Here is an 11,856-nt window from a genome sequence, read left to right on the forward strand (position 1 = left end):
TTTGGGGGAAGAAAAGCAGCTTTTAAAGAATGTTTTTATCACCTCCTTTCCACCTTCTACCTCAACGGGATTCAGAAGGTTGCTTTGCAGAAATAATGCATCCATTGGTCTTTAAGAAGAGTGCAGTGGTGAGCTGGGCTGAGGTAGCTTTTTCATCCGTTTTTTCCAAGGGACCATAGACTGAGTCCATTTAGGTGATTTTCAGGATTTCATGTAGTTATTTTAAAAGTTGAGGTGATGGGGTACTTGGATGGCTCAGTGGGTTGAGCATCAACTCTTGATTTCTGCTCAGGTCATGACCCCAGTGTCGCGAGATCGAGCCCCATGTCTTAAGCTCAGTGCGGAGCCTGCTGAAGATTCTCTGTCCCTCTGCTCCTCTTCCTCGCTCACGCGTGCTCTCTCTGTCCCTAAAATAAAGAAAAGGGAACAAAAAGTTGACATAGAAAGATTAGAATAACTAACATTAAAATGGATATTTATCATTCTCATTCTTTAGAATTAACACAGTCCCCTGGAGCACTTGCTAAAAATGCAGATTCCTCTACTCCCACCCTCCTGAATTAGAATCTCTGTGGGCCATCCATCTAAAAGCTGACTAAATTGTTATCTAGGTGTTTCTCATGTGTTCTAAAAAGCCACACATTTGGGTAAATGTGTTAGTTACACGGTGGGCATACCCGGGAAATGTAAAATAGCTTAGGAGAAAGGAAGCCCGATACATATATTCTTGCAATATTTTTTTTCAATATCGCAAGTGATGTTATTCTCTCACATGCAAATGAGTCAGATGTAGCTGCGTGTTGGCAGACCAATTAATAGAAGGGGTGACGACGGACAAACAGGTTAAGAGTTTAAAAATCGATGGGGCGCCTGGGTGGCTCAGTCGGTTAAGCGTCCGACTTTGGCTCAGGCCATGATCTCACCGTCGGTGAGTTCGAGCCCCGCATCGGGCTCTGGGCTGACCGCTCGGAGCCTGGAGCCTGCTTCGGATTCCGTGTCTCCTTCTCTCTCTGCCCCTCCCCTGCTCTGTCTCTGTCTCAAAAATAAATAAACATTTAAAAAAAAAATTTAAAAAAGAGTTTAAAAATCGAGTCCACTTTAAAGGTGGTGCTAATAGGGATGGACCGTAGCTTGTTTTGTATTTGTTACATTTTATTTTCCTTCCTGGCCCAGAATCATTAAAACCTTGGGGTCCGTGCGGTTCCAGTTTGTGTGGCGGATGGACGAAAAACGAGCAGGTGAATGTGCAGCGGCACTCTTCTGGGACAGCCCGTTTCAAGCCCGTGTCGTCTCCAAGGGCCCGTAATAACTTTAAAACGGGAGTCATCTCAACACAGTAGTGTGGCGAGTGGGTCGGCTCCGTCTTTGAAGACTGCCTGGCAGAATTGTCCACAAGAGACAGGATGCTCACGTGGGCGGGTGAAGGGGAGCATCCACACGGAGGCTCTTTCTCACCTCTCCTCCCTTCCTTTCTGCCTGAGCCCTCACTACCCACCCTGGCCTCTTAACGCTCGTCCCTCTGAACCTTGGCACGGGGGCACCGCTGGGTTCTGGAGCTCGCCTCTGATGCCCTCACAGTTCCTCCTTCCTCTTCTTCCTACTCCCTGTGGACAACCTGCGCTCAGGGTCTTGATCTCGGCTTGATCTTGGGCCCACGGTGTCAGCTCTTGCTTCCGTGTGATTAACTCCTAACTCTGTATTTTTGTTTCCAGCACCTCTCCCGTACTTCTATCCTTAATGTCCCCAACCTGTCTAAAACCCAAGTCTTCCTTCCTGCCAAAGCATGACAAAAGCCTGAAAGTCCAAACCGAGCTCTTTCTCTTGAGTTTCGGCCTCACATCTCAAGCCTGCCCTGATGTCGTCAGTTCCTGGCTCCCCGGATCCTGGCGGCTGTTGGCCTGTTGCAGGCTCCTTCTCTTTGGAGGGTGCCCTCTCCTTGTGTCCTGGCATCCTCGCTTCTTCCACTACATTGCACTCTCCCTGACACCCGCTTGGCTATTAGAACGCAGTCCCGGGCCTGCTGGGCCTTTGCCGTCATTGTTCCTTGCACCGGAGGAGAGCCGAGGAGTAACCAGTGTCTGGGGGACAGTCCCCCCCCCCCGCCCCCCCGCCACTTCCTGCCCTTTTGCATCTTTCTTCCGTGCCTAGGCGGCTGCTGCCTGCCTCCTACCACCCTGACTGGGAGTTTAGGAGCCTGCTGTGGGGCGGGGCTGCCCGCAAAGCCCGGGCCCTGCTTCCACCTCTGTTCCTTGTGGGACGGCCAGAGAGGCCTCTGCACCAGCGTGATGTGGAGGCTCTGTCTTCGGCAGCGTGACGTTCTCCTGTGCCCGAGGCCTTGCTGGCCTTCTCAGTGACAGGCAGCACCCCCTGCTTGGCTGTCTCAAAGTTCGTTCAGAACGTGCATGGGGAAGGGGAGGCCAGAGGTGTTTGGCCTCCTCAAACCCCATCGTCCGACGCACTTTCCCACGGTGCTGGTGTTTCCACCGCGGGCCCCTCCAGGGCTTTTGTCGGTTAGCACGGTGATGTCCGTGCTCTAACGTGGGGTTGGAGGGGAAGCTGTGACACTAGGGACTGAAAGGCTCTGGGGAGGGAATTCCTTGCTGAAATGGGTGTGACCTAAGTCACTGCCGGAGTGGGTGATGGTAGCCCGGGGAGGGGCCGTTTGGTGACACAGGAATCGGGGCGGACGCCTGACTCACAGGCTCACTGAAGTACATCAGGCTTTTAGGAATGGGGTTACACAAAACCAGGCCTATCCAAATCCGTGTTAGAGCACGCCTTTATGTAAAGGGGTGTAACCACGTCAATTCCAGGAAAGACTTGTTATTTTATTTTTACTCCAGAAAGGTTTGCCTTTTTTAATGTTTATTTGAGAGAGAGAGAGAGACGACAAAGGAGGGGCAGAGAGAGAGGGAGACAGAGGATCTGAAGCAGGCTCTGTGCTGAGAGCAGTGAGCCTGATGCGGGGCTTGAACCTGCAGACTGTGAGGTCTTGATCTGAGCTGAAGTGCTCAGCTGACTGAGCCACCCAGGAGCCCCCTAGGAAGGACTTTAACGAATGCAAAGTCATGGCCGGTTAACGACAGAGAAAAATTCAATAATGTTTTCAGATTTCCATCTCTAAAGAGTAAATGGCAGTTTCTCTGTGAGGTTTATATTAAGATCTTTTTAGTTTTTGGAAATCTGGGCATGCCTGGTGAAAGCTGTAATTTCATGAACTCCCTTCAAAGATAATAGAATCATGAGTATGCAGGTCTTTAGAATATTCCCGCTCACTTTTCGGTATGACTTTAATGTTTGTACATTAAACAGTTCTAACTGTGCTACGTTGTGTGAGAGATACTAACGTTGGTCTCCGTGGCTAGGAAGTGCAGGTCAACCCACATGTGACAGTGTGGAACAGGACAGCAAAGTGTGTAATTGAGTGCTAAAAAGGTGTGATACAGTCAGTGGAGTAGCGACCGACCGGGAGCAGCCAGTGCAGGGCTGGGTAACGGAGATCAGGAGACCTGACTCGCACTGACCTTCGGGAGAGGGAAGTAGCTGAGAAGGAACGTGAACGAAATCGTGGAGATACCGCCAGCCAGGGGTCCCGGCGGGAAACAGACGGCTGTCGCACGGCATCCTGCAGGGGCCGGTGCAGAGGATTTTGGTCCCCTGTGTCCTCCCTGGGAGAATAGGAGCTGGGGGAGAGGGATCAGCCACTGCCACACACCTGCCCCCTCCTCCTCTCAGCCCCTGGTCAGCTGAGAGTGGCCCGAGAGTGGCCGGCCGGCTCAGGGAGGGGCGCGGTTGGCTGGGAAGAAAGGGCTAGACGAGGAGGGTGGGGGCTGTGGTGAACTTGGAAGTTCCGAGTGTCGGTTAGAGCCTGAGTTCCATCACGTGATGGAATGAAGTTGAAAGGTTAGTTTGGCAACATGTGACGGATTGCAGTTGAGGAGGGACTAGAGGCGAAGAGTCAGCGTGGTTGGAGTGGGCCAGCCAGCGTCGCCGGAACCCCGGCTGTGGGAGGTTGAAGAGGAGGTTGGAGACTGAGGGCGTGGGGCGGGCCGGGTGGGGGCTGGCTGTGGAGCTGAGAAATTAGCTTTGATATTCTGAACTTGGACTAGATCCCGAAAGAGAAAAGATCTGAGGAGGGGAAGATGTGTGAGAAGACAAAATGGTCGCATTAGAAAGGTTCCAGGGGCGCCTGGGTGGCTCGGTCGGTTGAGCATCCGACTTGGGCTCAGCTCATGATCTCATGGCTCTTGGGTGCGAGTCCCGCGTATGGCTCTGTGCTGACAGCTCGGAGCCTGGAGCTGCTTCAGGTTCTGTGTCTCTCTCTCTGCCCCTCCCCTGCTCACACTCTGTGTGTGTGTCTCTCTCTCTCAGAAATAAACAAACATTAAAAGAAACATAAAATAAACATAATAATAAAATAAACATAAACATAAAATAAACCAAAAAAAAGTTTCCAAAGTCAAGCTACTTAAGGGATGAAGTTGTACAACTTGCAAGTCAAGAAATGGCACAATATTAAAGCGGCCGACTTCGGCTCAGCTCATGATCTCACGGTTCGTGAGTTCGAGCCCCGTGTTGGGCTCTGTGCTGACAGCTCGGAGCCTGGAGCCTGCTTCGGATTCTGTGTCTCCTGCTCTCTCTGCCCTTCTCCCGCTAACACTCTGTGTCTCTTTCTCTCAAAAATAAATATTAAAACCAAAACCAAATTTTTAAAGTAAGCTTTATGCCCAGTGTGGGACTTGAACTCATGACCCGAAGATCAAGAGATCTACCAACTGAGCCAGCCAGGCACCCCTCAACTTTCTTTTAAATGTATGTGTTTCAGCTTAGGGAGAACAGTCTCATGTTTTATAACTCATCTACTTTGTGTACGTATGGATCTGTTAAAAAGACGCATCAGCATATTCTGTGAGAGAATACAGCAGAGAAACAGTCGCAGCCCAGTGGAAAAGCAGTAAAGGATATCAGTAGGTAATGCATAGAAAGAAAATGCGACTGCCAATGGACATGAAAATTTGCAAATTGTGGAGTAATAAGAGAAATGCAAATTAAAATGAGGTACTTTTTCCTTCCTTGTCAAATTAGTAAAAAAAAAAAAAAATCATTCATTCATTTCGAGTACAAGTTGGGGAAGAGCAGAGGGAGAGGAAGTGAGAATCTTAAGCAGGCTCCACATTCAGTGTGGAGCCTGACGCGGGGCTTGATCTCATGACCACGATGAGATCATGACCCGAGCAGAAATCAAGAGTTGGATGCTCAAGACTGAGCTACTCAGGCGCCCCTGAAATATGTTCTTGAGGCTGCCAGAATATTAGCGAAACTTGCATGCTCAGCGCTGGCTGAAATTCAATAAGCACAAACATTTTGGAATGGAACTGGGCATTGTATGTATCAAGGCCTTTATAAACGGCCCTTGAAGTTGTATCCGCTGTGTATCCTAAGGAAGAATCTGCAGCCCAATCAGCTGTTATGAGTAAGAAGGCACAGCATTTCTTTTCTCAGTGAAAAATTACAAACGGTCAAATTGTGTTATATTCATGTTAGAATATTATGCAAGCATTACAAATCATGTTTTTAAAAAATATAAAGCTTGTAAGAGTAGAGTCCAAAATAATGTTGACTGTGGTTCCAGTTGTATACAAATTAAATTATAAGCACAGGGTAAGATTGGAGAAAATACATCAATTTAAAAAATGATGGGGCGCCTGGGTGGCTCAGTCGGTTAAGCTGCCGACTTCGGCTCAGGTCATGATCTCGCGGTCCGTGAGTTCAAGCCCCGCGTCGGGCTCTGTGCTGACAGCTCGGAGCCTGGAGCCTGTTTCAGATTCTGTGTCTCCCTCTCTCTGACCCTCCCCCGTTCGTGCTCTGTCTCTCTCTGTCTCAAAAATAAATAAATGTTAAAAAAAAAAAAAAATGAGTGGCTTTAGGGATTGGCAGTTACACTTAGTTAAAAGCTCCAATTCCGTAGTTAAATAGATCTGGTTTGAATCTCTGTCCAGCCACTTATTGGCTGTGCAACTTTTGGACAAGCGACTTATTAGCTCTGTGACCATAAGCAAGTTTTCTTTTGACTTATCTAAGACTCAGTTTCTTGAGCTGTAACAAGGGGATGCTAATCGTACTTACCTCTTAGACTTATTTAGATTAACGTAACAGTGCATTTGCGTCTAGAATACTTCGCACAGTGCTCGTTGTCTTGTTAGCACTCAGTAAGTTATTTCTTACTTACTAAGTAACTGTTAGTAACTCACTTATTTGGATTGCAGGTGTTTTTTAATTCTTATATTTTTAAAATTTTGAACTGAAAGATTAAAAAAAGATGTTTATTTATTTTGAGAGAGTAGAGAGAGAGCATGTGCTAGAGCATGTGGGGGTAGGGGCAGAGAGAGAGGAGAGAGAATCCCAAGCAGTGCCCCCACCATCAGCGCAGAACCTGACACAGGGCTCGATCTTTTGGACCGTGAGATCGTGACCTGAGCTGAAAGCAAGAGTCTGACGCCTAACCAACTGACCTACCACGTGCCCCGAACTGAAAGATATTCTTACAATCAGGAAAAACCGCCACCGAGAAACTATCTGGTATCTTATGTGGAAAGAAGGACTCTGAAAATTTTTCAGTGTTTTGTGGTATAGCCAGGGAAATTTTCTGGAAAAAAAAAATCACCTTTGCTAGTTATATTTTTGAAACAAATGCTCCTAACTTTTCCCTCTCAGGGTTTTTCTGTTTTGTAGATCACTTGGCAGTAATTGGCTTATTTTTTCTCTCCCAAAGAAATTTTGTTCTGCAGTAGGGTTGAATTTAAAGAACCCTTCCCCCCCCCCCTTTTTAAAGTTTTCTAAAGTCAAAGAAAACAAGAATCATCTTAATAAAAAATTTGCAGAGATGAGATCTGAATTTGGTTAATATTAACTGCACATTTAGCACTCAAGTTTCAGACATATTTAGTGCTAGCTTCTGTACGTCTCACCTAATTGTTTAAATATGTGAGCATGATTTTGATATTGGAAGGTGGAGGAGAAAGCCCTTGAGGTTTTTGAGCTTGAGTTAAAAGGCTTATTGTGTCTTGGAGCGAGTTGATGTAAGCTGGTAGGAAGACTTTAGCATCTGGAACTCTTTCACCTTGGAATTGTGTCTTTCTCCTAGAAGAAACACATTTGGGCTACAGGCAGTCGAGAGAAACTTTCAGGCTATATTTTCTTCACAGGAGGGTAACAGCTTTGCACTTAGCATAAAATAGCTTCAAAGCTTATGTCTCCTTGAAGTTACGTTACCCTGCCTTTATCTCCCGTATTCCTTATTATATCTTCTATGACAAACAGAGGACGATAAGAAAAGGAAGAACGTGGACAAGTAGTTAACATTGCTCCCTAAGTGAATTATGACTAATGAGCTGATGGTAATATAAAACTTGAAAACCATAGAGTCCAGAATATATGCAGTTATATTCTTTTGTTGTCTTTCATCAGATCTGAGATGGTTGTAAGACCTACTTTTGATGTATTGAGACGTGAAAAAAAGTGTGTCTTAGAATGAATGAAATACAGTCCTGAGGAAAAAAAAAAAATCAAATTTCCAGTTTGCAGGTACTTGTATTTTTTCCGTTTTGCTTACTGAATAAAAAGGAAAATCAACTGAATGCATCTGAGATCAGAACCTGAGCCTCTAATCTTTAGCAAAAAGATCTCACAGTTCTATGTCACTTGAGTCGTGCCTGGTCCACCTCTAACCTGCCTTGCTCTGTATGCTGTGAACAGCACATAGACTGCAGCGTAGATGGTCTCATGAATCAGGTGTTTCAACATGACCCTGCTTGGCTGCTGGACCTAATGTAAGCAGACAGTGGGCAACTTTTTGTAGAGTTAATCTGCCAGACTGCTGTCAACACATTGGGTACCATAAAACAGTGTCACCGAGACTATTCCACAAGACTGATGCCAAACTCTATTAAAACTCACAGTAAAACAAGAAATGTACTGTTAACCACTAAAAGCCTGACCTGACAAACAATCAGGTATTTGAGTCTAGATTCTGAGCTTAGTACTAGGCTAGTGCCCACATTTTACATATGCAGAAGTAGTAAAATGAATGGTTCTTGTTTATAAGAATTTTGAAATCTAATTTCTTAGTGATAAAATGCAAGGAAGGGTTCCCCTCTCCCCCTTTAATGTTTTTGTATCTAGGGTAATCGGAGAGGATTTTTCATCGGATAGTGTGAGGCTGGTATACGAAGAATTCAGATTAAGTAGACTTCTCCAAATCCAAATGTGTACCTATTCTGATGAAATCAGACCTACCTCCTCCACTAGCCAGAAGAAAGAAAAACTTCGGACAAAATGATAGCAATTTAATATTTTGTTTTATTTAAATGTGTATTCATTTTGAGAGAGAGAGAGAGAGAGAGAGAGAGTGTGTGTGTGCGTGTTTGCAAGTGGGAGGCAGGGCAGAGAGAGAGAGGGAGAGAGAGAATCCCAAGCAGGCTCCACACTGTCAGCTCAGTGCAGAGCCCAGCGTGGGGCTCAATCCCATGAGCCATGAGATCATGACCTGAGCCCCAATCAAGAGTTGGACGCTCAGCTGACTGAGCCACCTGGGTGCCCTGAAATGTTAACAACTTAAAGACCAAACCTCACTGTACAGAGACATTGGAGCGGTAGCGTGGCGTAAAGGTTAAAGCTGACAGCTCTGGAATCAGACGACCTGGCTTTAAAACCCAGTTCCGACACTTAGCTACCTTTTGGAACTTGAGCAAGTTAATTAGCCCGTGTGCTTCAGCTTCCTCACTTGTAAAATGGGGTTCATAGTAGTCCCTTCCTCCGTGCCTGGCACATACCAGCCAGTCATTCAAATGAGCAATTACTAATATCGTTATGACTTGCTGTGCTTCTTTATCAAGAGAACGTGAAAGTGAAGGACGGAAAGGTTGGCCGGCCCCGGTATCCACTTGCATGACTGAAGCTTTCAACTCAAGGTGGTAGATGATGCCACTCCTGGCCTCACAGTGAGCATTAACGCAAGTGGAGTGGAGAACAGTTAGTTATTAAAATCTTTAAAAGAAAAGGCCGAAAGTGTGACCGTGGCAATTACCTGTAGAATATTTTGCTAGTAATACCTCGGTCAGGGTTTTCTGGATTCTTCCCTGCGTCATGAGTAGTTTTAACATTTTTTTAATGTTTATTTTTGAGTGAGAGACAGAGTGCAAGTGGGGGACGGGGCAGAGAGAGGGAGACACAGAATCCGAGGCAGGTCCCAGGCTCTGAGCTGTCAGCACAGAGCCCGACGCGGCCTGTGAACCCGTGAACCGTGAGATCGTGACCTGAGCCGAAGTCAGACGCTTAACCGGCAGAGCCACTCAGGTGCTCCAGGAGTGGTTTTCAGATGGCATTGTGGATTTAGGTTGTAGCCTCGGGTAGGAACTGTGTACAATGTGACAGGGGCTTCTCTGTTTTATCCTGTAGATTGCTGTATCTTAAGTGACATAATCAAGTATTCAAACGTCACCAAAAAATTATGTGACCATGGAGAAGGACCGAGATGATTCCAAAATTGTCAAATACTGGGGGTGCCTGGGTGGGTGGCTTAATTGGTTAAGCGTCCGACTCCCGGTTTCGGGTCAGGTCACGGTCTCGTGGTCGGTCGTGGGATTGAGCTCCGCTCAGCGCAGAGCCTGCTTGGGATTCCCTCCCTTTCTCTCTGCCTTTCCCCTGCTCATGCTAACTCTCTCTGTCTCAAAATAAATAAACATTTAAAAAAATGCCAAACACTGGTATTTCAACTGCTGCTTCTGGTCATCTCGAGCAAGCCAGGGCTATGCGATGAGTTCTATTTGATTACATTTTCGTGATGAGTTCTCTTTCATTATGTTTTAATCTTTTTTTTTTTTTTTTTTTTTTAAGCGTTAGTTAACCTGTTCTGCATAGCCAGCCCCGTGTTTCTTCCTCATTGCTGTGGAATGTGTCCCAACTCCTCGGTTTCCTTCCCGAGAGCCTTCTCTGCCAGCATGGGGAGGGCGTAGAAAACTAGAATAAGAAATAAGGCAGGACTTGAAGGAGCTTACAGTTGAATTAACTTTCATCAATTCAACCTCATGCTCCACTGACTTCCAGCATCAGCCGTCACATTCCACCCTCTCAGCTGCATCATGCATTAGGTCAAGTGGTTTTTTTTTTTCCCCCCTCTTCTTGTTTGTTGTTGTTGTTTCGTAGCTAGAGATTGTTTCTATGGAAATATTTTAGATTCTAAACAGATTTCAAAAGATCGTCAGGGATCAAACTAACTACTGAATTGATACTTGGTGATTGCTTGCCTTAGGCTCTTTCCAGCCATAACTGGCAGCTTTTCACCTTCACAGACTAGGTCTAGGACATTTTCAAAGCTTATTACTATCTTAGAGTAAGCATAGCAACCAGTGGCTGTTCTGTAGCGGGTACACACTGTCTAACAGGTCTTTTTATTGGTTGCTGCGCTGAGACCGGTATTGACCTGACGAATGCCAGGCGAGGTTCCGTATATATATATCTCAGCCCAAACTACACGAAGGCAGCACTAAACCCGAAGGAATCGGGACCACAGAATTAGGAGTTGACTGTGTTTGGACTCATGCGGTGAGATGGTGGCACATCAAGTGACTGAAGAGTCGTAGGAACCTAAAAATACTGCCAGCCTCAGTGCTGGCTGGGTAGCCATTTACACCAATCAAAAGGTCTCTAAAGACGCAGAGTGTTTCCAAATGAATGCTACGTCTGCTGTCGCTAGCCATCGGAGGCAGCATAACCTAACAGTTCAGAGCCTGGGTTCTGGAGTCGGAACCTGGTTCTAATTTAGACGCCTCCCTGTACCACGTGGCCTTGGGAAAGCTACTTAAATCCTCTAGGCTCGGTCTCCGAGGAGAGACCAGTGCCTGACGCACGCCCTCTGAGCGGAACCACGGGCGTGGTAACGAGGGACAGTGGGGTTGCAGGCTCCGGCAAGTCTGTCATTGCCTCGGGAGGTGACGCTTTCCAGAAACGGTGGGCTGGTGGCACAGATGAGAACAGTACGTTTGCTTGAATTTCGAGCTGAGGGAGGTTGGTGAATAACGTGTGTCTGGGCGAGAAAGGAATCTGGTGGAAAAGGAGCACACATGCGTACACGGACACAACCTTGGGGCAATTCCGGGTGTCCCCGTGATGGGAACAGATACAGCGGTTTGACCAGACCGGCCGGCGACGTGGCGCGAAACACGAGTGGCGTTGACACACCAGTACAGGCCGCGGCTACGGCTGGGTCACCACGTATGTGAGACTGCTCGTGGAAAATGTCCTACGGAAATGTCCTATGGACATTCTCTGTAGAGTGCTCAGCAAATGGTAGGCATGGTGGAAGAGGTCCCTCCCAGCTCAGAGGGCCAGAGTTTCAGTCACCTGGATTCATTCATCTGTAGGAGGTGAACAGGCCGTGTCTATTTGAGGACTGTCCCGCTTATATTTCCAAACATGCACATCCCTTGGGGTGAAGTGCACGACTTGTCCTCCTTCTGTTTTCCACGCGGTTACATTCGAATATTTGTTCGGGACTGGATGGATTCACTGGCTGTGATGGAAAGGGTGCTTCTTACCCAAAGATACGTGCAGTCATTAGAATACAGACTATATTTCATCGTATCGTAATTCTTTTGTGTAGCTGTCTACTATTTAGTGAGAAGGTTTTTGTTTTGTTTTCTGACGTTCATTTTTGAAAGAGACAGAGACAGAGACAGAGCCCGAGTGGGGGAGGGGCAGAGAGAGAGGGAAACACGGAATCCAAAGCAGGCTCCAGGCTCCGCGCTGACAGCACAGAGCCCGACGCGGGGCTCGAACTCACGGACCGGGAGATCGTGA

General features: G+C 46.9%; 1 protein-coding gene and 1 long non-coding RNA gene across 5 annotated transcripts in view; both read left to right on the plus strand.

Moving 5' to 3' along the window:
* The window catches only part of CHD7 (chromodomain helicase DNA binding protein 7), a 190,814-nt gene that overhangs the window by 12,498 nt on the left and 166,460 nt on the right, over window positions 1-11,856 (plus strand). The gene's annotated exons all lie outside the window — the stretch shown is intronic.
* Window positions 3,942-11,856, plus strand: part of LOC145713452 (uncharacterized) — a 30,355-nt gene continuing 22,440 nt past the window's right edge. The window contains exon 1 of the long non-coding RNA XR_014136527.1: window positions 3,942-4,023. This is a non-coding gene — a long non-coding RNA (uncharacterized LOC145713452). The remainder of the gene's footprint in view (window positions 4,024-11,856) is intronic.

This window comes from Panthera onca, chromosome F2 (genome assembly GCF_046562875.1).
Source record: "Panthera onca isolate mPanOnc1 chromosome F2, mPanOnc1 haplotype 2, whole genome shotgun sequence".
Taxonomy (NCBI): domain Eukaryota; kingdom Metazoa; phylum Chordata; class Mammalia; order Carnivora; family Felidae; genus Panthera; species Panthera onca.